We start from the raw sequence: 24,071 nt of genomic DNA, 5'->3' as shown, positions 1-24,071 counted from the left end.
TAGGTTTGCTATTTTATTATTTTATCTCTTACATGGGATGTACACATCAGGTGGTAAAAGGTACAGTACATTCTACAACTAAATACCACTTTCTGTAACTGAACAGGCAAAGAAATTACACTGAATGTCAGCATCTGGCAGTATTCTTCAGAAAAAAAAGAGGTGACTAAAATGGGTTTATATTAACAGTATTAAAATCATGTCTTATATTTGATACTACATGATTCAATTCAGCTATACAGTACAATTCTACAAAATGTGTTAACATCAAAGAATACAACCAAAATTAATACAGCAAACAAAACCTATAACATTTTTTTACAGGAAAATACTTTTGATGTATGCATGTAGCTGCTCATTCTTTTAAAGAAAATCTACTGCAAGCAAAGTTATCAACCTCCAGAAAAATCACACATAGCATTACTAAACATATCCCCCCAAAATGTATAATATGCAGACTTGGAAAACACAAGAATAAAAAAATTGTAAGCTTCATATTTATAAAAATGTGAAAAGAAGTCCCATTTTTAGCACTGTCATATTAAGAACTGACTTTTGTTTTTTGATGTGAAGTTCATGAATTGTCCTCCTGCTGGGACCACAATTTACAAAAACACCATGTTTTTGAAACAAGATTACAGAGCAAGATATAGAGCATATCAGCAATGTCATCTTATCAAAGTTTTTTTTTATTTTCATGACCTTATCAAAACATGTCCCTTAGGAGTATAGGAGTCACTTAAAAAATTCTTTCCTAGAAGCAATATACAAAGGAGAGGCATATTTATTCTCAACCACACTCCTAGAAGATGCTTCTCGAGGGCCAGAAGAGTCTTCTCTCTTCTTTTTGCTGGTTGTTCTTGGCCTTAGCATATGTTAAAATGTGAAATTTCATATTAGTTGACTGAGCAAACTTCTTATTACAAACATCAAAGGGGCACACATAGGACCTGCATCTAATATGGATTTGCACACGTGTGTGCAAATGGAAGTCCAGTGAAAAGTGTTTCCTGAGGTCTTTGAACATGCACTGGAAGGGTTTCTCTCCAGTATGGACCAGTTGATGTCATTTTAGTTTTGAGCTCTCAACAAAAGCTTTGCCGCATTCTGCACAGAGGAGGGCTCTGAGACCTTGGGTGTGCAGATGTTTTCTCATGGCAGAGTTATCCTGAACAATTCTGTGCAGCCTTTGTGAGTTCAAGCTATTTTTTCTTGGAGCATGATCTTCTTTAATTTTTCTTGGCTTCATTCTAGCAAATTCTGCCAGTTGTTTGACATCTGATAGGTCAATGCCAGGTATCCTTCTAGTAGGAAGTTTCTTTCTTGTCATGTACTCTCAATAATCAAGAGGCAAGTTCTTTTCAATTCTCTGTTCTTCAACCACTGTCTCAGGGTCAGTATCTTTTTTTTTCATCTGAGGACCACAGGGTGACAGAGAACTCGCCCTCCAGGGTCTTGATCTGCTACTTTTGCTCCAACTTTTTGGTTAGGTGGGCACCGCTGCCGCTCGCCTCCCGGGCCTCGCCGCTCAGGTTTCCGCAGTTCTGGCCACTGTCACGGTGACTAGCATCTGCCCGATGTAGTCGCCGGCGCGGGCTCGGGGGTGAGCATCTGGTCCTGGAAGCCGTCCTTGGTACGCACCACCTCCTTGTGCCTCTGCACCAGGGTCCTCACCTGGTGGTCGGGTGGTAGGTGATGAGCGGCTGCAGTGCGATCATCGGCGGCAGTGGTGGTGGGCATGGTGGTGGAGGCGGCCACCGTCCTCGTCGTCCTCCTCCTCACCCACCCCCGTGGTCTCCACGGTCTCCACTGGGATGGTCTCCACCTCGATCTCGGGTAGCTCCGCAATCTCAGCCGGCGTGGCCGAGCGTTCAGCGGCGGTGGACAGGGTGGGGCCCGAGGCCTCTGCTCCTCGGCTGCGGGCCAGCTAGTGCTGTGTTCTTACGCATCCCCATTGCCTGTGTTCACAATCCTAAGCACATTACAACAACTAACTTGGTAAATGAAGGAAGGATTTCCCCATATTCTGCCCACATTCTGACGATAGAGATGTAATTTTAATAGAAATAATAATACCCTAATCACCAGTAGGTGCACTGTCAATAGTTTGGCCATCAATCTTGTCTTCCTCTTGTTTTTCACTCAGACAGTCCAAGAACTGAGCAAACAATGCTGGGGACATATAAGAAAGCCATGAAAACCCACAATTTACACACCTACCTGTCATGAGTACTCAAAACTTAGCCTGAGAGTAACTCCCATGCCACCTAACAGAAACATTCAGTGGGGTCTGAAAGAAATAGGGGAAGGACTCTCATCTCCCAGAGTTAAAAGAATGTTATGGCTATTGTTAATAAAAAAATGAGAATGCAAATATCTTGTAGATATGATCATGAAAACCATTAAGATCCTATATTAATTATCCCATGGTGTTTAGAATTTCTGAATTCCCTCACTGATTCCCAAAATACATAACCCCGATTCATTTCACATGTGGAGTTTGGTCTCCACTTGCAGGTAAACATTATGAAGTTTCTCAGACTTAAAGATTTTGGTATACGCACTAGCATTCTTTCTCAAAACTCCATCCCAGCGCTCTGGACTCTCACCCCCTTCCTGCTGTACCCTGCCCTTGTCTTCCATACATATAGCCTTAAATTATCTTGGTCTACTCAATGAGATTTCTAGAAAAATTGCACCTTCAAACCTAACTTTTAGGTCTTTGCTCGTGAATTTGAATATTGATCATGCAACTTAAGAATTATTTCATTCATGATGGAGCTGTCAATTCAAAGAATAATTCCATTTAAAGGGATCAGTGATGCCCGTCCTCCAAATCAAGACCTCAAAATCCCCTGCATTAGTAAACAGAAGTATCTGAATTATGAGGTTTCTGTCATGTCTCACAATCCTCATAAGGCAGGGAAGCTCAGAAAAATTTAGAATGAAAGGATTTCAGTAGTTTTCTAGTTGCTCCATATGATATTTTAGTAAAATGCTGCTGAAATCCTGTCATGTATTAATCATTCTTAGAAGCAACATCCCTGAATTTTTCCTTCTGTATTAGATGCATACGAAAGCATTATTACTTATTAATTGTAAATTATCCCCTAAACCACCATCAATAACTAAATATATTTCATCGACAAATAATAATGACTTTCCATAAACAGAAGTAGGGTTAACCCACTCATTTATATCTGAGCTCTACAAAAAAAAATTGTATTAAACGTAACTGTACTTGGAGATTTATATATATGCCTTGCTTTTGAAATCTCCACAATAATCCTGCTACCTATTTACTATTTTAACAAATGATGTGATAGAGGTTCAGATAACTTTAGTTATATAACAAAACTAAATGGCTAGATAAGTACACAGAAAATTTTAATTTTGCTCTGCCTGTCTGCCACATGCAAATTTCTTGAGAGTTACAGACCACTACTAGGTTTTAGTTGGAATTTCCCCTCTTAACACCAATCATCAGAGGGCCCTACCCTCTGTGATCATGACTTCATCTCCTAGTTCTTCACACAATATTCTCCACGCCCTTATTCCCATACTACATGGGGACCTCCAATGCATTGATCACTCTTTTTTTTTTTTTTTTTTTTTTTAAAGAAAGAAAGACAGAGAAGGAAGGAAGGATGGAAGGGAGGAAGAAAGGGAAACATCTTTAAACATTTTCTTATTTTTTATTATATTTTGTTTGTTTGTTTTTTACATGGGCTGGGGCCGGGAATCGAACCGGGGTCCTCCGGCATGGCAGGCAAGCACTCTTGCCCGCTGAGCCACCGCGGCCCGCCCGCATTGATCACTCTTAACACCAGCCTCTCTTGCTCCACATTTTTTACTTCCCAGTTTCATTCAGTTAGTCATTTCATTAGATACTTACCAAGAACAACTTTTTTTATGTCTCTTTGACTACCATATCTAATGAGCAAACCCCTTATACTCGGTGACTTCAAATATCTGCATTTTCTATGACTGCCTCTGACACAGCAGATAACTACAATTTTGATCCTGATTTAAATAGTCAGAATTCGTAGTGGTTTTCAAATATATACGTGATCCTTACTATGCCTTGCTAATTATATCATTATTTCATAGTTTCATAAATTCTTCAACTCTTCTCCATACCATTTGAATCTCACACATTCTCACATTTCCTTTCACTTTTAACACACGGAACTACCTTCTATTAAGCAGGCGGATTAGGTAATTTGACAAATTACACCATAATACCTTCGCATCTTCAAATATTTCTGCAATTATTCACAAGATTACTCTTTCTCTCCAATTAAATTGAAAAGTCATGTTACCTTTGGAAAAGTCCATTGTCTCCAATTGAGTTGAGTCTTTCTCTCCTGATCTGTTGAGGGATTATATTAGTGATAATAAATTAAGTCTCCTTTACTAGAAATATCTCCCTTTCTTCGTAATCCATCTCCTTCTTATTTAAGCTCATTTTTGTCCTTTCCATCTTGAAATTGTAACTTCCTCTGAGTCTATTTTCTCTCAAGTTCCTGATTTATTCTTTCCTTCACCTTCAGATGAATGTGCAGTTACTATTTCCTCACACCTACCAAATCCTTTGACTTACATAGATCAATAAAGATGTCCTCAGAAATAAATCTTATGAATGTCACCTATGATTTCCACATAAATAAATCCTTTTTGGAACCAAGGAAAAACTGAACCATGATTTCATTTTGACAACTTTCTTTTTCCTTGTTTTTTTTCCCCTGTAATCTTGGTCTTGTCTTCATACTACGCTAGTCACCCCTTCCCTTTATCCTCTGCAAATAGCTTCTCAAACAACACTATTGGAACATCTTAAAACTAAATATCAGTCTCTCTCTTACCTTCTTTTAGACACTGTTCTAGTATGCTCACACATTTATTTAACTTCTTTAATTCATTCCATTGCTATCTCTAAATTGCAAGTGAACAAACACTGAATTCCATTTCTGAGCTATCATCGCTACTTGCTTAAGTACATGCATCTAAAATAGAATATATTTCTGGACATTATGTCTGCCCCCCAAACATAAAATTTACTCCCCTAGTATCCAATTTTAGTTAACGGCCATACATGTCACCAGTGATTGATCTTTCACATGCTGCTCAAAACCACAGAACATTGATATTTTCTGTACACTGAACTCTACTCTCATTTCCATCTCAATTCCATAGCACACATTCTCAGTGCATAATCATTTTCTTTCAGTCTCAGTTTAAATATCAACTTCTCAGATACTTTTGTTGAACTCCAACCAAAGTTAATCTTTCTGTTCCTTTCCCCCTCACTTAATTTCAGTTTTATTACTCATTCAGGCAACTCATCTAAATACACAAAAATCAACCTCAGAATGCAAAGATCAGGTAAGTTTCTCTTTTACCGTTATTATGCATTTTAAGTTCAGAGAAATACCATGTTCACAGCTTTCTATCCTAACCTCAGAAGGCCTAACCCCAGATTCCTACATTTAAGTTAGTCAACTATCTTCCAAACAAAAATTAATTTAAAAAATAAAGGAAATCTGTCCCTCCTGTTAAAAATTCAAGTTCTCACTCAAATAGTTTGGAAAAAGCAAGGAAGCCAGGTTTTTAGTGAAGATACTGTTACTACATGAAAGAATTCAGAGCTTCTTTCATTCTCTAACAAAAGAACTGTTTTGAAAGTGAACTCTCTTTTTATGCAGTTGATAACTTCATGAATCACATAATCCAAAAGCATGCCATGATTACTTTGAACACCATTAAAGATAAGTCTACTCAAGTTATGACTCCTTTATGAAATATTTACCCTCTAGCTAAGTAATCATGTCATATTAAAGGAAAAACATAATGTCATTTATTTTTGTCATCCTTCTGAAAGTCCCAAAAACAAACTTTATGCTTTTTCCCAGAAGTTACCCTATTTTTCTGGGCAGTAATGTAGTGAATCAGCAGCAAGAGAATCCTTACGGCTCTTTATTCCTTAAAGGACTTTGTAACTGCAAATTTTATAGAAATACACCATAAAATCCATCAAAAAATACAATCAATTTCTCACAGTATCATCCCCTGGTTGTGCAATCATTACATTAAATTTTAGACCATTTTCATTGCCCCCAAATGAAAAATAACGGTAGACATAAAAAGTAAAAACCCACCTGTTACTGTTGATGAAATAATAGTAAGACATTATTGCTCTCTATATCCCATAGCTTGCAATAGGTACTTTTCTCCATATACCACTCTATTAATTCTTTGTACACGTTTCAAACATTTAGTTAATGAAATAGCAATTATATTTGTAGTGTTAAACAACATCCACCTCAATGTTGACTGTTATACAATCCCATATATTAACCTCCAGCTTTCCTTTTGGTGACATACATGACTCAAAATAACACATTTCAACCAAATTGACCTACAATTCAGGACTCTTATAATCTCAGTAATGAGCTACCCTCACCTCTATCCATTTCCAAACATTTAAGTTCAACCTCATTAAAGACTGTAAATATTAGACAACCATTACCAATTCTCTAGCTTCTACCTCCAGGTAACCCATATTCTACATTTTATGACTAGAAGTTTACATACTCTAGTTAGTTCATATTAGTGAAATCATACAATATAGCCTTTTGTTCCTGACTTATTTTACTCAGCAGTAAGTCCTCAAGGTTCATCCATGTTGTCACATGCTTTAGAACCTCAGCATTTCTTACTGTTGGATGTTATTCCATCATATATATATATATATATACCACATTTTGCCTATCCATTTATCTGTTGATGAACATTTGGGTTGTTTCCATCTTTTGACAATTCTGAACAATGCCTCTATGGGCATAGGTGTGTAAATGTCTGTGTCCCCGCTTTCAGAACTTCTGGCTATATACTGACTAGCAGACTTAATGGTTCATTGGGCAACTCAGTATTTAGTTTTCTGAGGAACCGCCAAACTATCTTCCGCAGTAGCTGTACATTTTACATTCCCACAGCAGTAAATAAGTGTTCCTAATTCTACACATTCTCTCCAACACTTGTAGTTTCCTATTTGGTCACTAGTGGACATTATGATAGTTGTGAGATATCACATTGTGGTTTCAATTTGCATTTCTGTAATAGCTGAGGAAGATGAACATCTTTCATGTGTTTTTTAGTCATTGTATTTTGTATTTGGAGAAATGTCTATTCATGTCTTTTGTTCATTTTTAAATTGGGCTGTTTTTCTTTTATTGTTGTGTTATATTATTTCTTTATGTATACTGGATATCAAGTCCTTATCAGATATGTGGTTACCAAATATTCTTTCCCATTGATTTGGCTTTCAACATTTTGACAAAGTCCTTTGATGGACAATAGTTTTCAATCTTTAGGAGTTTTCATTTATCTATTTTTTTTCTTTCATTCCTTGTGCTCTGGATGTAAGGTCTAAGGAGCTACCTCCTATCACTAGGTCTTGAAGATGTCTTTATTTTCTTCTAGGAGTTTTATGTTACGGTACTGACTTTAAAAAAAATTTTTTTTAACATGGGCAGGCACCGGGAATCAAACCCAGGTCTCTGGCATGGCAGGCGAGAACTCTACCACTGAGCCATCACGGCCTACCCAGTACTGACTTTTATATTTATGTCTTTAATCCACTTTGAGTTAAATTTTTTAAAACTTTTTTATTGTATAGTATAACATATATAGAAAGCAAAGAAATAAAAAGGCAATAGTTTTCAAAACATTCTTCAATAAGTAGTTATAGGATAGATCCCAGAGTTTGTCCTGGGCCACCATATGTTCCTCTCAGATTTTTCCTTCTAGCTGCTCCAGATTATAGGAGAGTAGAAGGCTTATATATATTTTTTATCATCACATCGGCTTTTTTTCTTCTTTTTTTTATGAAAAATGACATATATACAAAAAACCAATAAATTTCAAAGCACAGTGCCACAATTAGTTATAGAACATATTTCAGAGTTTGACATGGGATACAATTCCATAATTTTAGGTTTTTACTTCTAGCTGCTCTTAGATGCTAGAGACTAAAAGAGATATCAATTTAATGATTCAACAATCATATTCATTTGGTAAATCCTGTCTTCACTGTGTAACTCCACCATCATCTTTGATCTTTCTTTCCCTCTCTTTAGGTGTGTTTGGGCTATGGCCACTCTAAATTTCTCATCTTGGAAGTATCTGTCACTAATATGGGATAGGGAGCTGAAACTGTCTGGTGTTCTGGAGAGGCTGGGCCTTCTAGGTTTCAGGACTTATCTGGACCAGGGACCCATCTGGAGGTTGTAGGTTTCTGGAAAGTTACTCTAGTGCATGGAACCCTTGTGGAATCGTATATATTGCCCTAGCTATTTTTTAGGATTGGCTGGAATGGTCCAGTTGGGGTTGGCAGGTTATGATAGGTAGCAAGGTCTAACTGAAGCTTGCATAAAAGCAACCTTGAGAGTAGCCTCTTGACTCTATTTGAACTCTCTCTGCCACTGTACTTTATTAGTTACACTTTTTTACCCCTTTTGAGCAGGATGGAATTGTTGCTCTCACGGTGCCTGGGCTGGATTCATCCCTGGGAGTTATCTCTCATGTCACCAGGGAGACTTTCACCCCTGGATGTCATGTCCCATGTGGGGGGTGGGGGCAGGGCAATGATTTCACTTGCAGAGCTGGGCTTAGAGAAAGTGAGGCACATCTAAGCAACAAAAGAGGTCCTCCAGAAGTAACTCTTAGGCATACCTATAGGTAGTCTAAACTTTCTTCCTTTGGTCCAAAGAGTATGTATGGTTCTAAAATATAGACTTTGTCTTCCTTACCCCTGTGTTCTTTACTACTTTAATCCCAGCCTGATCAGCTTCATTTTTATCTCTAAATATCAGGTTATATAAAACAGCCTCTCAGAATCCAGAAACAGTAATCACCACTCTGGACTTAATGTGTCTGCTATAAAAGCTTACAATCTAGGCCTCTATCTTCTCACAAGCATTTCCTAAAGGTGACTATACCATTCTTGTTCCTTTGTTTCTGGCTTATTTTGCCTCATTAAATGTCTCACATGTTCATGCACATCGTTGCATGCCTCACGACTTTGTTTCTTTTTTTAGCAGCACAACCTTCTTTCACAAGTATACACCATCATTCACGAATCTACTTTTCAGTCAGTGCATCCTTCAGCCACCTACATTCATCAGGCATCATGTATAGTGCACAAAGTCCAAAGTCCATCAACATTTTCAATTTTAGATAATTTCATTGTTCCCAAGAGAAAGAAAACCAGTAAACGTACCCTTACCAAATAGGAAATCTAAATGTCCTCTTAACTCTTGTCCCATCCCCCATTATTTACCTCTGCTATTGATGCAGTAGTGCTGATGCTTTCCTTTTGAACATAGCCCATAGATTGCAATAGCAGTTTCCCCCTGGACCCTGGATGTAAACACTCTTTGTGCATGAATCATATCTTTGAAATAATTCTTACAAGAACTCATTCATATTGCTAGTGTGACTCAGTGGGACACATAGGTCTATACAACCCTTTTCAATCTTGTTCATCTTCAATGTGGTAATATTACTTATAGACCCATTAGAGAATCACCTTCACATCTATCCCCTTACATTGGATTTGAGCCTCATTAGCTAATGGTTCACCCATCTCTAGCTTCTAGGTATCTCCAAGTCCCCTACATTCTGTATTATAAGCATCAGATTATATCTTTATGCTGGTCATAAAAGTGGAATCATACAGTATCTGTCCTTTTGTGTCTGGCTTATTTCACTCAGCATTATGTTCTCAAGGCTCATCCATCTTGTCATGTGCTTCAGGATGTCATTTTGTCTTACTGCTCCATAATATCCCATTGTAGGTATATACCACATTTTGTTGATCCACTCATCTTTTGATGGACATTTGGCTTGTGTCCATCTTTTGGCAATTGTAAATACTGCTATGAACATCAGTGTGCAAATGTCTGTTTGTGTTATTGCTTTCAGCTTTTCTGGGTATATCCCAAGTAGTGCTACTGCTGGGTCATAGGGCAACTCGATATTTAGTTTCCTAAGGAACCGCCAAACAGTCTTCCATAGTGCCTGCACCATTATACATTCCCACCAGCAGTGCAAAAGTGTCCCAGTTTCTCTGCATCCTCTCCAACATTTATAGTTTCCTGTTTGTTTAATAGCAGCCATTCTTATAGTTATGAGGTGGTATCTCGTTGTAGTCTTGATCTGCATTTCCCTTATAGCCAGTGAAACTGAACATCTCTTCATGTGCTTTTGAGCCATCTGTAATTGCTCTTCAGACAATTCATATCTTTAGCCCATTTTATAATTGGTGTTGTTTGTTCTTTTGTTGTTGAGTTGTATGATTTTTTTGTATATACTGGAAATCAAACCTTTGTCAAATATGTGATTTCCAAATATTTTCTCTCATTGAATTGGCTGCCTCTTCACCTTTTTTGACAACATCTTTTGAGGTGCAGAAACATTTGATTTAAGGAGTTTGCATTTGTCTTTTGTTTCTTTTGTTGCTTGTGCTTTGAGTTGAAAGTTTAGGAAGCTACCTCCTATTACTAAATCTTGAAGATGTTTACCTTCATTTTCTTCTAGAAGCGTTATGGTGCTAGTTCTTATATTTAGGTATTTGATCCACTTTGAGTTCATTTTTGCGTAGGGTATAATGCAAGGGTCCTCTTTTATTCTTTTGGCTATTGATATCCTTGATATCCACTTCTTCCTTGCCAATTATTGAAAAGACTATTTTGTTCCAGTTCTGAGGATTTGGGGGCCTTGTCAAAAATCAGTTGACCATAGATTGGGTGGTCTATTTCTGTGCTCTTGATTTGATTCCTTTAGTGAATGCTTCTATCTTTGTGCGAGTGACCACGGTGGCTTTATAATAAGTTTTAAAGACAGGAAGTGTTAATCCTCCCACTTTGTTCTTCTTTTTTAGTACATTTTTAGCTATTCAGGGTTTCATTCCCTTCCAGATGAATTTGGTAATTTGCTTTTCCAAGTCTTCAAAGTAGGTTGTTGGAATTTTGATTGGTCCTGTAGATCAATTTGGAGAGAATTGACATCTTAACTATATTTAGCCTTCCTATCCATGAGCAGGGAATGTTCTTCCACCTATTTAGATCTCCTTTAACAATGTTATGTAGTTTTCTGTGTACAAGTCCTTTATGTCCCTAGTTAGTTCATTCGTAAGTACTTGATTCTTTTAGTTGCTATTTTGAATGGAATTTTTTCCTTAACTGACTCCTGAGTAGGTCATTGCTTGTGTATAGAAACGTTACTGATTTTTGCATGTTGATTTTATATCCTACCACATTGCTGAATTTGTTTATTAGCTCAAATAACTTTGCTGTATATTTCTCAGGATCTTTTAAGTATAGTATCATATCATCTGCCAATAATGAGAGTTTTATTTCTTCTTTTCCAATTTGGATGCCTTTTAGTTCTTTGTCCTGCCTGATTGCTCTAGCTAGAACTTTTAGCACAATGTTGAATAATAGTGGTGACAGTGGGCACCCTTGTCTCATTCCTGTTCTTAGGGGGAAAGCTTTCAGTCTCTCTCCATTGAGTACAATGCTGGCTATCGGTTTTTCATATATTCCCTTTATCATATTGATGTAGCTACCTTTGATTCTATCTTTTGGAGTGTTTTTTTTTATCAGAAAACAATGTTGAATTTTGTTGAATGTGTTTTCAGCATCAGTTGAGATGATCATGCAATTTTTCCCTTTTGATTTGTTAATGTGCTGTGTTACATTAATTGTGTTGGACCATACTTGCATTCCTGGTATAAGCCCCATGGTTGTGGTATATAATTCTTTTAATTTGCTGTTGGATTCAATTTGCTAATACTTTGTTGAGCATTTTTCCATCTATGTTCAATAGGGGGATTGACCTGTAGTTTTCCTTTCTTATAGCATCTTTACCTTGTTTTGGTATTAAAATGATATTAGCTTCATAAAATAAGTTAGGTAGAGTTCCTTTTTCCTCAAGGTTTTGGAAAAGTTTGAGTAGGATTCTGTTAGTTCTTTTTGTAATGTTTGATAAAATTCCCCTGTGAAACCATCTGGCCATGGGCTTTTCTTTGTAGGAATATTTTTGATGATTGATTGAATCTCTTTACTTGTGATTGGTTTGTTGAGATCTTCTATTTCTTCTGGACTCAGTGTAGCTTGTTCGTGTGTTTCCAGGAATTTATCCATTTCATCTAAGTTGTCTAGTTTGTTGGTATATAGTTGTTCATAGTATCCTCTTATGATTTGTTTTATTTCTTCAGGGTCTGTGGCGATGCACCCGTTCTCATTTCTGATTTTGTTTATTTGCATCCTTTCTCTTTTTTCCTGTGTCAGTTTTGCTAGAGGCCTATCAATTTTATTGATTTTCTCAAAGAACCAACTTTTGGTTTTATTTATTTATTTATTTATTTATTTATTTATTTATTTATTTATTTTTTTGGTGATTTAGGTTGAATTATTTATTATTCTTTCTGTAGATAAAATTGATACACTGAAATTGTGCTATTCACATTTAACTACTGTAATATCAATTCGAAACGTTATAATCTCAATCTTAAAATAACCAGACTTGCAAATTACCAATATAAGAAGAATTCGTATCTGTCACTGGAAATAGCAAAAGAAAACCCTAAGCTACATTCCTGACAGAGTGAAGATGTGGGCATATTACTGAATAGGGAAAACCATGTTCCTTTTTCAGATCATATCATCCTTGTATGGGAGTCAGCACAAGAATGGAGATGCCTCTCATTGAGATTTTCTTTTTTCCATCTGTTTTAAGTCATCCCTTCTCATAGGGAATAGTAGATGATATTCTTTTTCTTTTTTTTTTTTTGCATGGGCAGGCACCGGGAAGGTAGATGATATTCTGGGTGACAGATTAGCTGAACTAGGTTTTATTTCTTGGATGTGTCACTAGTTTCTTATGTGACTTTGGCAAGTACCATATGACCCAGATTCCTTCTTGGTCAAATTTTGATGATAAAGATTTGTCCCCTCAGGCCTCAGCAAGTTGGGGGTAAAAATAGAGAATAGTTATTAGCACAGATCATTTTCCTTGGCTCTGCCCCCATATTCTCCTGAGGGACTTGTGTTCTAGTTGGCATGTTCTTTAGTTATTTTCAGTAGAGGAATGGGGGTTATGGAGAGTTGCTCAAAAACTCAGGACTCTTGGTTACTAGGGAGCATTTGCCATTTTCCTCCTTCTCTACTCGAGATTCCAGGAAATCAGAGTCTGTTGCTCCCTCTAATGCTGCTTCTCCCCTAATTCGTCAGTACTGCTGATGTCAGTGTTAAGTAATGGGTCCAGCTGAAAGTAGGAAAGCAATCAACAAAAACAAACAAAATAAAACAAAATTTTCTAACCAAATTTTGTCACGGAGTTTCTAAATATCACTGTTTTATGCTTTCAGTATCCTACTGAGTTTCCAGCAAAACAGACTTTTCCGTTTTTCTTGTGCCCTTATCTTCCTAAGACTGGGACATGGGAGCTGTGCTGGAGGACAATATGAGTGAAAGATATTAAGCTGCCTTCAAATATTCCCTCACTTCTGACACATAGGCATGGTTATTGAAGTCAAGCTTGTGTGCTTGACTTTATCTCCCTTAAGATGAATTATTATGTCAGCAGGAAAATCCTGAGTCCCTCATTCATATATCATCTTGGCAGACATTAATCTTCCAGACAAGCCCTAACTGATCTACAAAGCAGAACTACTTGGGCTCATTCAGGAACCCTAGCCTCATTGCCCATTATGCATCTTTTTACACAACAGGGAAATAGGCGTTAGAACATGTAATAATAACTAACAAAGGCAGTCTGGTGCTATGTAAGTGCCAAAGTGGATAGATAACTCAGATCATATGCTGATCTCTTTTGCCCCAGAATCTCGGCACTGATTAAGACCTCTAGAACCACAACCCAACTCCAGCAAAAATGAGGGAAGATTTTGAATGGACTGAGATTAAATCTTTGCTGCTTAATGGAGTGGCGAGATTTAAATAAAAGTTAATTTGAGTTATAGAAAACACAGTTAAGCATAAGAGAGATTCTGATGATACATTGGCATGAATTCAGCTCCTTCTCCCTTCCTCCCCAGCTCTATCTGCCTTAAGCAGCCTAATGGATGTGCTGGCGTCTATGGACAGTTGGTGGAAGTGACATTTCAGGTTCTGTTGACTTTTGGTTTTATTTATTCTTTCTGTTATTCTTTTGCTCTCCCATTCATTTATCTCCACTTTAATCTTTGTTAATTCTCTTCTTCTATTTGTTTTGGGGTTAGTTTTCTGTTCTTTCTCAAGTTCCTCCAAGTGTGCTGTCAAGTCCTTGATTTTTGCTCTTTTTTTCTGTTTTTTAATAAAGGGATTTAGGGCAATAAATTTCCCTCTTAGCACATCCTTTCCTGCATCCCATGACTTCTGATAAGTTGTATTGTCATTTTCATTCATCTCCAGATTTCTCTAGCAATTTCTTGTTTGACTCACTGGTTGTTTAAGAGTGTGTCATTTAATCTCTATATATTTGTGAATGCTCCCATTCTTTGGTGGTTATTGAGATCCAGCTTCATCTCATTGTGATTAGAGGATGTGCTTTGAATAATTTCAATGCTTTAAAATGTATAAAGACCTGTTTTGTGTCCCAGCATATGACCTATTCTGGAGGATATTCCATGGGTGCTAGAGAAGAATGTATGTCTTTATGTTTTGGGGTGCAATGACCTATATATGTCTGTTAGGTCTAATTCATTTATCAATTTATTTAACTTCACTATTTCCTTATTGATCTTCTGTCTGGCTGTTCTATCTATAGAGGAGAGTGGTGTATTGAAGTCTCCTACTATTATTGTTGAAACATCTGTTGCTCCCTTTAGTTTTTGCCAATACCTGTCTCAAGTACTTTGTAGCTCCTTGATTGGGAGCATAAACATTTATGATTGTTATATCTTCTTATGAATTGATCCTTTAATTAGTATATATTGTCTTTCTTTGTCTCTTTTGATGTCTTTATATTTAAAGTCTATTTTGTTCAGTATTTGTATAGCTATTCATTTTTTCTTTTAGTTATAACTTGTGTGGAGAATCTTTTTCCATCCTTTCACTTTCAATCTATTTGTATCCTTGTGTCTAAGATAAATCTCTTAAAAGCAGCATATAGCTGGATTATGTTTCTTAATCAATTCTGCCAATCGCTATCTTTTAATTGGTAAGTTTAATCCATTAACATTCAAAGTTAATACTGAAAAGGTGTTTTTTGAATCCACCATCTTGTCTTTTGGATTTTGTCAGATCTATATATTATTTTCCCTCTATCTATTTTTAACCTTTAAATTACCCTTACTGGTACTCTTCAATTCTGTACCCTCCTCCAGATCTCCCTCCCCTCTCTCTTTTTTTTTTTTCCAGCTGGCACAACTCCTTGTAGTATTTCTTGTAGGGCTTGTCTCTTACTGACAAATTCTTTCAGGACTTGTTTGTCTGTGAAAATTTTAGTCTCTCCCTTGGTTTTAAAATACATTTTGCCTGGGTACAGAATTCTTGGCTGGAAGGCTTTCTCTTTCAGGATCATTAATATATCATACCACTGCCTTCTTGCCTCCATGGTGTTAGTTTAGTAGTCTGAACTCAGTCTTATGTGGTTTCATTTGTAGGTAGTAGATTGTTTTCCTGTTGACACTTTCAGAATTTTCTGCTTCTCTTCAGCATTTGACAGACTGATTAGAATGTGTCTTGGGGAAGGCCTATTTGGATTTATTCTATTTGGAGTTTGTTTGGCTTCTTTGACTTGTATATTTTATGTTCTTTATAAGGGTGGGATGTTTTCCTTCATTATGTCCTCAACTACTCTTCCTAGTCCTTTACTCCTCTCTTCTCCTTGTGGGACACCAGTGATTCTTATATTTGTGTGCTTTTATTTTGCCTATCATTTCCCTTTGACCCAATTCAAATTTCTTCATCTTTTTTGCCATTTGCAATTTTGAGTCTTCGATGTCAGTTATCCTGCCCTCTATATGACTTATTCTTTCTTCTCACTCTTCAAATCTGGTGTTGTGTGCCTCTAGTCTGCTTTTTATTTGGTCACAGAATCTTTAATCTCTGTGATATCCACTATTTTTCTATTCTTTCAAATTCCTCTTTATGCTCTTCTACTATCTTCTTGATCTCCTTTATATCATTTTCCATCTCATTTATTTTAAGTGTGGTTATTTGAACATCTTTGATTAGTTTCAATGTCTGTGTCTCCTCTGGTGTTTTAATTTGGTCCTTAGGCAGAGTATATCTGTCTGCATTGTGATATGCTTAATGATCTTCTGCTGTCTTCATGGCATGTAAATATCTTGATTGATTTACTTTGGGAGTTGATTTCTTTCAGTAGTCTAAGGCCTGTGTTTGCAGGATGTCCAGCAGGGAACAGGGTATGGGGCAGGGCACAACAGCACAGTGACTTGTTTCAGGGCAGGTATAGCACAGGTTGGGGATGTTATGCTGATGCTTGTGAATGTGGGCACCCAGCGGCCAGGGAGGATGTAGCTGTGTGGGTGCAGCAGTCTAAGGGGCTTAACACTGGTGTGTGCTGGTCTAGGGCATGGGGCTCTTTGTGTGCATGCATAGAGCTGTGGCAGCAGGTCAGTGTTATGCCTTTCTTTGTTGGGAGCATATGTGACCCAGCTGTGCAGGTTAGCACTTTCTTAGTAGGTAAATGTGACTGAATGCTGTGTGCATGCGCAGTTCTAGAACTGCTGCAAACTGAAGTTCCCAGAGCTGAATGGGAACATGATTGTTCCATGAACATGATTGGGGGCCTGTGCGCATGCATGGATCTAGGAGTGCTATAAAGGGAAGTTCCCAGAGCTGAATGATGGGATTGGGGGCCCATGCACATGTACAGGACTGGAGTGCCATAAACTGATGTGCAGAGCTCACAGTGGTGGGGGCAGGGTGAAACTGTACAACACTATGAGTAGGGGCAGGGGTAGTTTGGGTATGGAGGTTAGGGGCTTTAGACTTTATGCACTGTCAACAGCCTGCAGGGAACAGGGATGGGGAGGTAATGCTTGGGAGGGGTGCAGGAGAGGTGGTTGGGCTGCATGTGGGGTGGGGATGTGGGGCAGGTACACATGCTGGTGGGGGGGTGCTTGGAGCACAGAGAATGATGTAGGTGATGGGGCTTGGGTATGTGGGGTGTGGGGTGAGTTGCCAGTCACAGGGCTGCACTGGTGAGGATAGCATGGTCAAGGGATGTGGTCTGGCTTACTTCCTAGTCCCTGGCTCCCTCCCATGGGCTTTGCACCTCTGCACCAGGCTCCAGCTTTTTGCTTCTCAATTCTTCAGCCTCTGTAACCAGGACTGCCCTATATGGTGAAGGTTCTCCCAGGTCAGTTACATTCTTGAATCACCATCTCAGTCGCTCTCCCATCCCTTTTCTAGTTTTTCCTTGGAGCAGGGCTGAACACAAGCTACTCTATTCGGCCCATCTTCCTGGAAGGGGTCTTTGATTTAATTTTTGTAAAGAGTGTGAGGTAGGGATCCTCTTTCTTCCTTTGGTTATGGATATCTCATTCTCCCAGCACCAATTATAGAGGAGACTGTTCTGTCCCAGTTCAGTGGATTTGGGAGGTTTGTCAAAATTAATTTGACCATAGATATGAGGGTCTATTTCTGAACTCTCAATTCAGTTCCATTGATTAGCATACCTATCTTTATATCAGTGCCCTGATGTTTTGGTCACTGTGGCTTTATAATAAGCTTTAAAGTCTGGAATTGTAAGTCCTCTGGCCTCATTCTTCTTTTTCAGGATGTTTTGACTATCTGAGGTCACTTCCCTTTCCAAATAAATTTGATAACTAACTTTTCCAATTCTGCAAAGAAAGTTGTTGGAATTTTGATTGGTATTGCATTTAATCTATAGATCAATTGGGTATAATTGACATTATATGATATTTAGCCTTCCTATCTATGAAAAAGAAAAGGAATGTCTTTCCACCTACTTAGATCTTTGATTTCTTTTAGCAATTTATTTGTAGTTTTTTTGTGTGTGTACAGGTCCTTTATATCCTTGGTTAGGTTTGTTTTTAGATATTTGATAATTTTAGTTGCTATTATAAATGTAATTTTATGTTCACTTCCTTCTCAGATAGCTCATTACCAGTGTACAGAAGCATTACTGATTTTTCCATGCTCATCTTTTATACTACCACTTTGCTGAATTCATTTTTTAGCTCAGGTGGCTGTCATATTCTTCTTAGGATTTTCCAAATATAGGATCATGTCATTTGCAAATGAAGGTTTTACTTCTTCCCTTCCAATTTGGATGCCTTTCATTTCTTTTTCTTACCTAATCACTCTAGCTAGAACTTCAAGCAAAATTTTAAATAGTAGTGGTGACAATAGGCATCCTTGTCTCATTCCACATCTTAAAGGGAAGGCTTTTAGCCTCTCACCATTATACAATGTTACCTATGGGTTTTTCATATATGTCACTTACCATATTGAGGAATTTTCCTTCTTTCTTCCTTTTGAAGTATTTATTAAAACAGATGCTGAATTTTGTCAAATGCCTTTTCTGCATCAATTAAGATGATTATGTGATTTTTCCCTTTTGGTTTATTTATGTGTTGTAATACATTAATTGATTTTCTCATGTTGAACCATCCTTGCACACCTGGAATCAACCCCACTTAGTCTTGGTGTATAATTCTGTTAATGTGCCATTGGATTCAACTCTCAATTCGTTTGTTTAGAATTTTTTGCATCTATATTTGTAATGGAGATTTGCCTGTTCTTTTTCTTTCTTGTAGTATCTTTATGAGGTATGGTAAATTTATTAAGTTGCATGTTTACAGTTCTAAGGCCATGAAATTGTCCAAATTAAAGCAAGTCCATAGAAATATCCAAAATTAAGGCATCAACAAGAGGTTACCTTTACTCAAGAAAGGCCAATGAAGTTCAGGGTTTCTCTCTCAACTGGAAAGGCATGTGGCAAACATGATGAGGTCTGCTAGCTTTCTCTCCAAGCCTCTTGCTTCATGAAGCTCCCCTGGGGACATTTCCCTTCTTCATCTCCAGAGGTCTTTGGTGGTGTGGGCACTCTATTTTGTGGCCCTCTCCTCTTGCCATTCTTCTCACTCTGAGACTTTCTCCAAAAGACTTTCTGTTTTAAAGGATTCCAGTAAACCAATCAAAACTCATGTGGAATGGGTGGAGCAACAATTTTGTGGAGATAATCTAATCAAGTTTCCACACAGTGTTGGAAAGGATTTAAAAGAAAAGGCTGCCTCCACAAAAGGATCAGGATTAAAACATGGCTTTTCTAGGGCTCATTAATCCCTTCAAACTGGCAAAGGTAGTCTTCCATTTTCTTCTTTTTTTTGGAATAGTTTGAGTAAAAGTGCTGTTAATTCTTCTTGGAATGTTTGGTAAAATTCCCCTGTGACAATATCTAGTCCTGGGTTTTTCTCTGTAGGTAGGTTTTTATTTAAATGCATTTTTATTTAGTTATATATCCACATACCATATAATCAAAATTGTACAATCAGTGGTACACAGTATCATCGTATAGCTGTGCATTCATCATCACAATTGATTTTTGAACATTTTTACTTTTTACTATTCAAAAAAAGAATAAAAGTAAAAATAAAAGCGAAAAGGAACACCCAAAACATCCCATACCCCTCTCACCCATTATTTATTTGTCTTTTTTTCTTACTTATCTGTCCATAAACTGGATAAAGGAAGTGTTAGTCACAAGGTTTTCACAGTTATATGGTTACACTTTAAAAGCTCTATATTTACTCAATGATCTTCAAGAATTATGGCTATTGGATTATAGTGCAACAGTTTCAGGATTTCCCTCCAACTACTCTGTGATGGTTTGAAGCTATTACCTCAGAAAAGCCATGTCTTTTAATCCTCATTCAGTATTGCTGGGTGGGATGTTTGTTTCTATGGAGCTGTGACCCACCCAGTTGTGTGTGGTAACTTTTGATTAGATGGTTTCCATGGAGATGTGTCTCCACCCATTCAAGGTAGGGTTGCTTACTGAAGACTTTTAAAAGGAAACCATTTTTAGAAAAAGTTTTAGAGCAACCAGAACCAACAGAGGCCACACAGCCAGACATATGGACATGAAGAAGGAATATGTCCCCAAGGGAGTTTCGTGAAACCAGAAGCCTGGAGAGAAGGCTAGCAGACCTCACCATGTTTGCTCCTATGTCTAGATGTTCTATCCATTGATAAGAACAGGGAATTACATCTCCAACTATTGTGGTAAAAGTGGCTGGTTCTCCCTTCAGTGTTGCCAGTTTTTGTCAAATGTAGTTTGGAACATTCTGGCTCAGTACCTAAACAATTATGATTTCTATGTCTTCTTGTTCAATTGTAACTTTTATTAGTACATACTGTCTATATCTATTTTAATTATTTTACATTTGAAGTCTAATTTGTCAGACCTAAGTATAGCTGGGTCTGACAAAAAAAAAAAAAAGAGTTGCCCTGCTCTTTTCTAATTGTTGTTTGCATGAAATATCTTTTCCCAACTTTTCACTTTAAGTGAGTCTCCTCTTGACAGCATATAGATGGGTCCTGTTTTTTATACATTATGCCAGTCTAAGTCTTTTTATTGGGCAGTTTAGTCCATTAACATTTAATGTTATTATTATAAAGGCAGTACTTTCTTCTACCATCTTGTGTTTTCAGTTTTATAAGTCATATCTAATTTTTTTCTTTTTAGCTTTTCTAATAGTCTCCATTTCTACTCTTCTACACACCTCTCTCCTGTTTTTTTTTTTATCTGCCAGTAGTACTACCTTTAGTATTTCTTGCAGTGCCTGTCTCTTAGTCACAAATACTCTCAGTGACTGTCTGAAAATAGTTTAATCTCTCCCTTTTTGAAGGAGTTTTGCTGGATATAGAATTCTTAGTTGGCAGTTTTTCTTTCAGAATCTTAAATATATCTTACCACTGTCTCCTTAACTCTATGGTTTCTGCTGAGAAATCCAGTCTTATCAAGCTTCCCTTTTATGTGATGGATTGCTTTTCTATTGTTGCTTTAAAAAATCTTTGATATTTGACAATCTCATTAGTGTCTTGGAGTATATCTATTTGAATCTATTCTGTGTGGCATATGCTGCATTTCTTGGATCTGTAATTTTGTGCCTTTCATAAGAAATGGGAAATTTTTAGTGATTATAACCTCCATTAGTTTTTCTCCTCCTTTTCCATTTCTTTCTCCTTCTGGGATGCCTACAACATCCCATGTGCTTCATTTTGTCATTTAATTCCCTGTGCTTCCATCCCATGTGCTTCAATTTGTCATTTAATTCCTGAGACCCTGCTTATGTTTTTCCATTCTTTTCTCTGTATTTTCTTTAGAGTATCAGATTTCAGATATCCAGTCCTCAAGTTCACTAATCCTTTCTTCTACCAGTTCATATCTGTTGTAGGTTTCCTTTGTTTCTCATCTCTTCTATTGTGCCTTTCATTCCCATAGGTTCTCTGATTTTTTTTTCAAATATTCAAGTTCTTTATGTTCACCCAATATCTTCTTTATATCCTCTCAACACATTGATTTGATTTTTAATGAGATTTTGCATAAAAAATCAAATCAATGTGTTGAGAGGATATAAAGAGATTTTGCACGTCTGTTTGAGCATCCTGAATTATTTGTTTCAATTTCTGTATCTCATCTGAAGTGTTGATTTGTTCCTTTGACTGGGTCATATCTTCAATTTCCTAGTATAACTTATTTTTTTTTCTGGCATCTAGGCATTTGAGTTCCTTAATTAGTATATTATGGAGTTTGTTTTCACTCTTTCACCTAGGGGCTTTCTTGCAGGATGGCTTTGTTCTTTATCTGTTCTTTGACATTCAGTTCAACTTATTCTAGGCCTCTAGCATAGGTTCTGTCTAACTGATCAGAATTTTTCAGCTCTTACTTTCCTGTTTCTTGCCCTACCTCTATAGTCTATATGGGTTTTTGAGGAGGGTCTCCTCAGATATAATCAACCCCTGTCAGATTTTCCCAGACCAGGCAGGCCCACACCTCAGGAGAGATTAGGCAGCATCAGTTTACCCTGAGCATGAGACCCAGCAGGTTATCAACTTTTATGCAGCTCTAGACTGTGCTTTTCCTATACTGCTCAGCATGTGGCACTTGTCTGCCCATGGCTTCCACCAGGGAACTAGCCTGCCACGCCCCTGGGTGAGGGGCACTGGCCTCTGCAGATCTAAAGGCTTACAGTTCCACCTTTCTAGACTGGTTTAGCATAAGTCCCTCCAGAATTTGTTCAATACAGTTCCAGGCTATTTACCCGCTGCTGTTGAGGATGAAGTTTGCTGCCATCTTGCCCAGCCCTCTGGGCTTTTTCTGCCCAAGTCAATAAAGTGGAGATGCTTGAAAGAACAACATATATATATTTACTTTTATTTTTACTTTTCTTGTTATTTGCAAGAGCCTCAGGAAAACCTCAAACCTCAAATGAGAGCCTTTTTCAGTGCTGCAGTTGTTGGCTCAAGCCCCAAACCAGAAGACTATGTCATTTACAAGGAGGCTTCCAAAGGTAATGCATGGTGGCATAGGAATGGGCATGAAGTCTAGGCAAATACTGTGATTCTGCCAGGGCAGCCCCACAGTAACTCTCTCTCCCATAATGTATGTATGGACGTCAGAGGCCTGAGTGGTGGAAAGGGCCTGAACAGGTATTTGGGGTGGGGAAGGAAGCCTGGTGGGTTTATAATGTTCACACATAGATCATGGCTGACAGGGCAAGAAGGGAAGGACTCTGTGGAGTATGCCTTTTGCTTATCCAGCCACAACCCTAATTCTTATCTTACATAATTTTTCCCTTAGAGACTTCTAACTTTATTTAAGATTAAGAGAATTCATGCCAATGTCCCACCTTCTGTAATTGCTTCAAGCTGTCAATGGGTTATAGGTTCTACTTGTGGGCATATAGAAGTCTCTGGCTATGATATTGATGGTGGCTGATTAAGCATGAGGAACAGCAATGTAACCTCTGGTGGGGAGATATTTGTTATGAAAGATTTCTTATCTGAAAGAAACAAACTTGATGAGAAGTTTAAAATGCAAGGGCTGAGACCAATAGCAAGAAGAAGACAGAAGTGAGAAAGCCTAGGAGAGGCCTTAGCTAAGTGAGACTGGGGCAGAGGGAAGAAAATGGCCATCCTTCAGGTCCAAGAGTGAATTCTAGCTGTGTGACTTGTTCCTGCTTAAAGGGAATAAGAGGGTGGATGTGGTAAACTAAGGGGTATGGGAATGAGGCTTAGAAGGGGCTTGACTGATCAGGCTATGGCTTTGACTACTGTGTCAGTCCAGTTATTTTCTTGAGAGATGTTAGAAATTTTTGATGGCCAGGGCAATGAATAATAGCTGTTTTTGTTGTCAAGAGCACAGCATTTTAGAGATTAATTCTTGGTGGGAGAAAGCCTCACTCTTTCTACACTGCTGTGTTAGCATGCAGGACTAGGAAGGCATAACTCTTTTCCTTTTTCCTAGAGCTCAGGTGAGGAGAATTTATTTTCTTTTCTGAGCTAAAGTCCCTCAGGGCAGGGCTTTGGTCACTCAGCACCTTACTTTTACAAGGCAAGAATAAAATTCTTTGCAACAGCGTTCCTTTAAGAGTGAGAAGACTTGTGTTCTGAAATAAAGGATGATAAGGTCAACAAATATTAATAAGGATATTATTCTAATATGACAAAAATTTTTTATCCTCTATACAGAGCACACAGATGGTTAAGAAAAACTTTTTTAAAAGTAATTTTCATTAAGAGTAGTGTGACAGAGAGCAGCATTGACTATGACAGAATTCATTTTTATAAATTCTCTGTAACTTCTTGTAGTTGACAAGGACTGAGAATTTACTTTTTCAAACTGTCCACATTCATCTAGTGCCTATAGTCATCAATGGACTACAAAATTTACTTTTTGAAACCTACAAGATTTTTATATCCATCTGTAGCTTGCCGTCTGTTAGAAAGAAAGCCATACCTAAAAGAGAGTAAGTGCTCAACTGGATTGTGGAGAAGAAAAGCATTTAT

At 37.6% G+C, this 24,071-nt stretch overlaps 1 pseudogene; it reads right to left on the bottom strand.

Annotated features, from left to right (window-relative positions):
- Positions 1–802: 802 nt before the first annotated feature.
- On the bottom strand, positions 803–22,356 carry LOC143675684 (transcriptional repressor protein YY1 pseudogene; annotated as a pseudogene).
- Positions 22,357–24,071: the final 1,715 nt, after the last annotated feature.

Source organism: Tamandua tetradactyla, chromosome 3 (assembly GCF_023851605.1).
Source record: "Tamandua tetradactyla isolate mTamTet1 chromosome 3, mTamTet1.pri, whole genome shotgun sequence".
NCBI classification, from domain to species: domain Eukaryota; kingdom Metazoa; phylum Chordata; class Mammalia; order Pilosa; family Myrmecophagidae; genus Tamandua; species Tamandua tetradactyla.
This window is presented reverse-complemented; position numbering and strand designations above follow the sequence as displayed.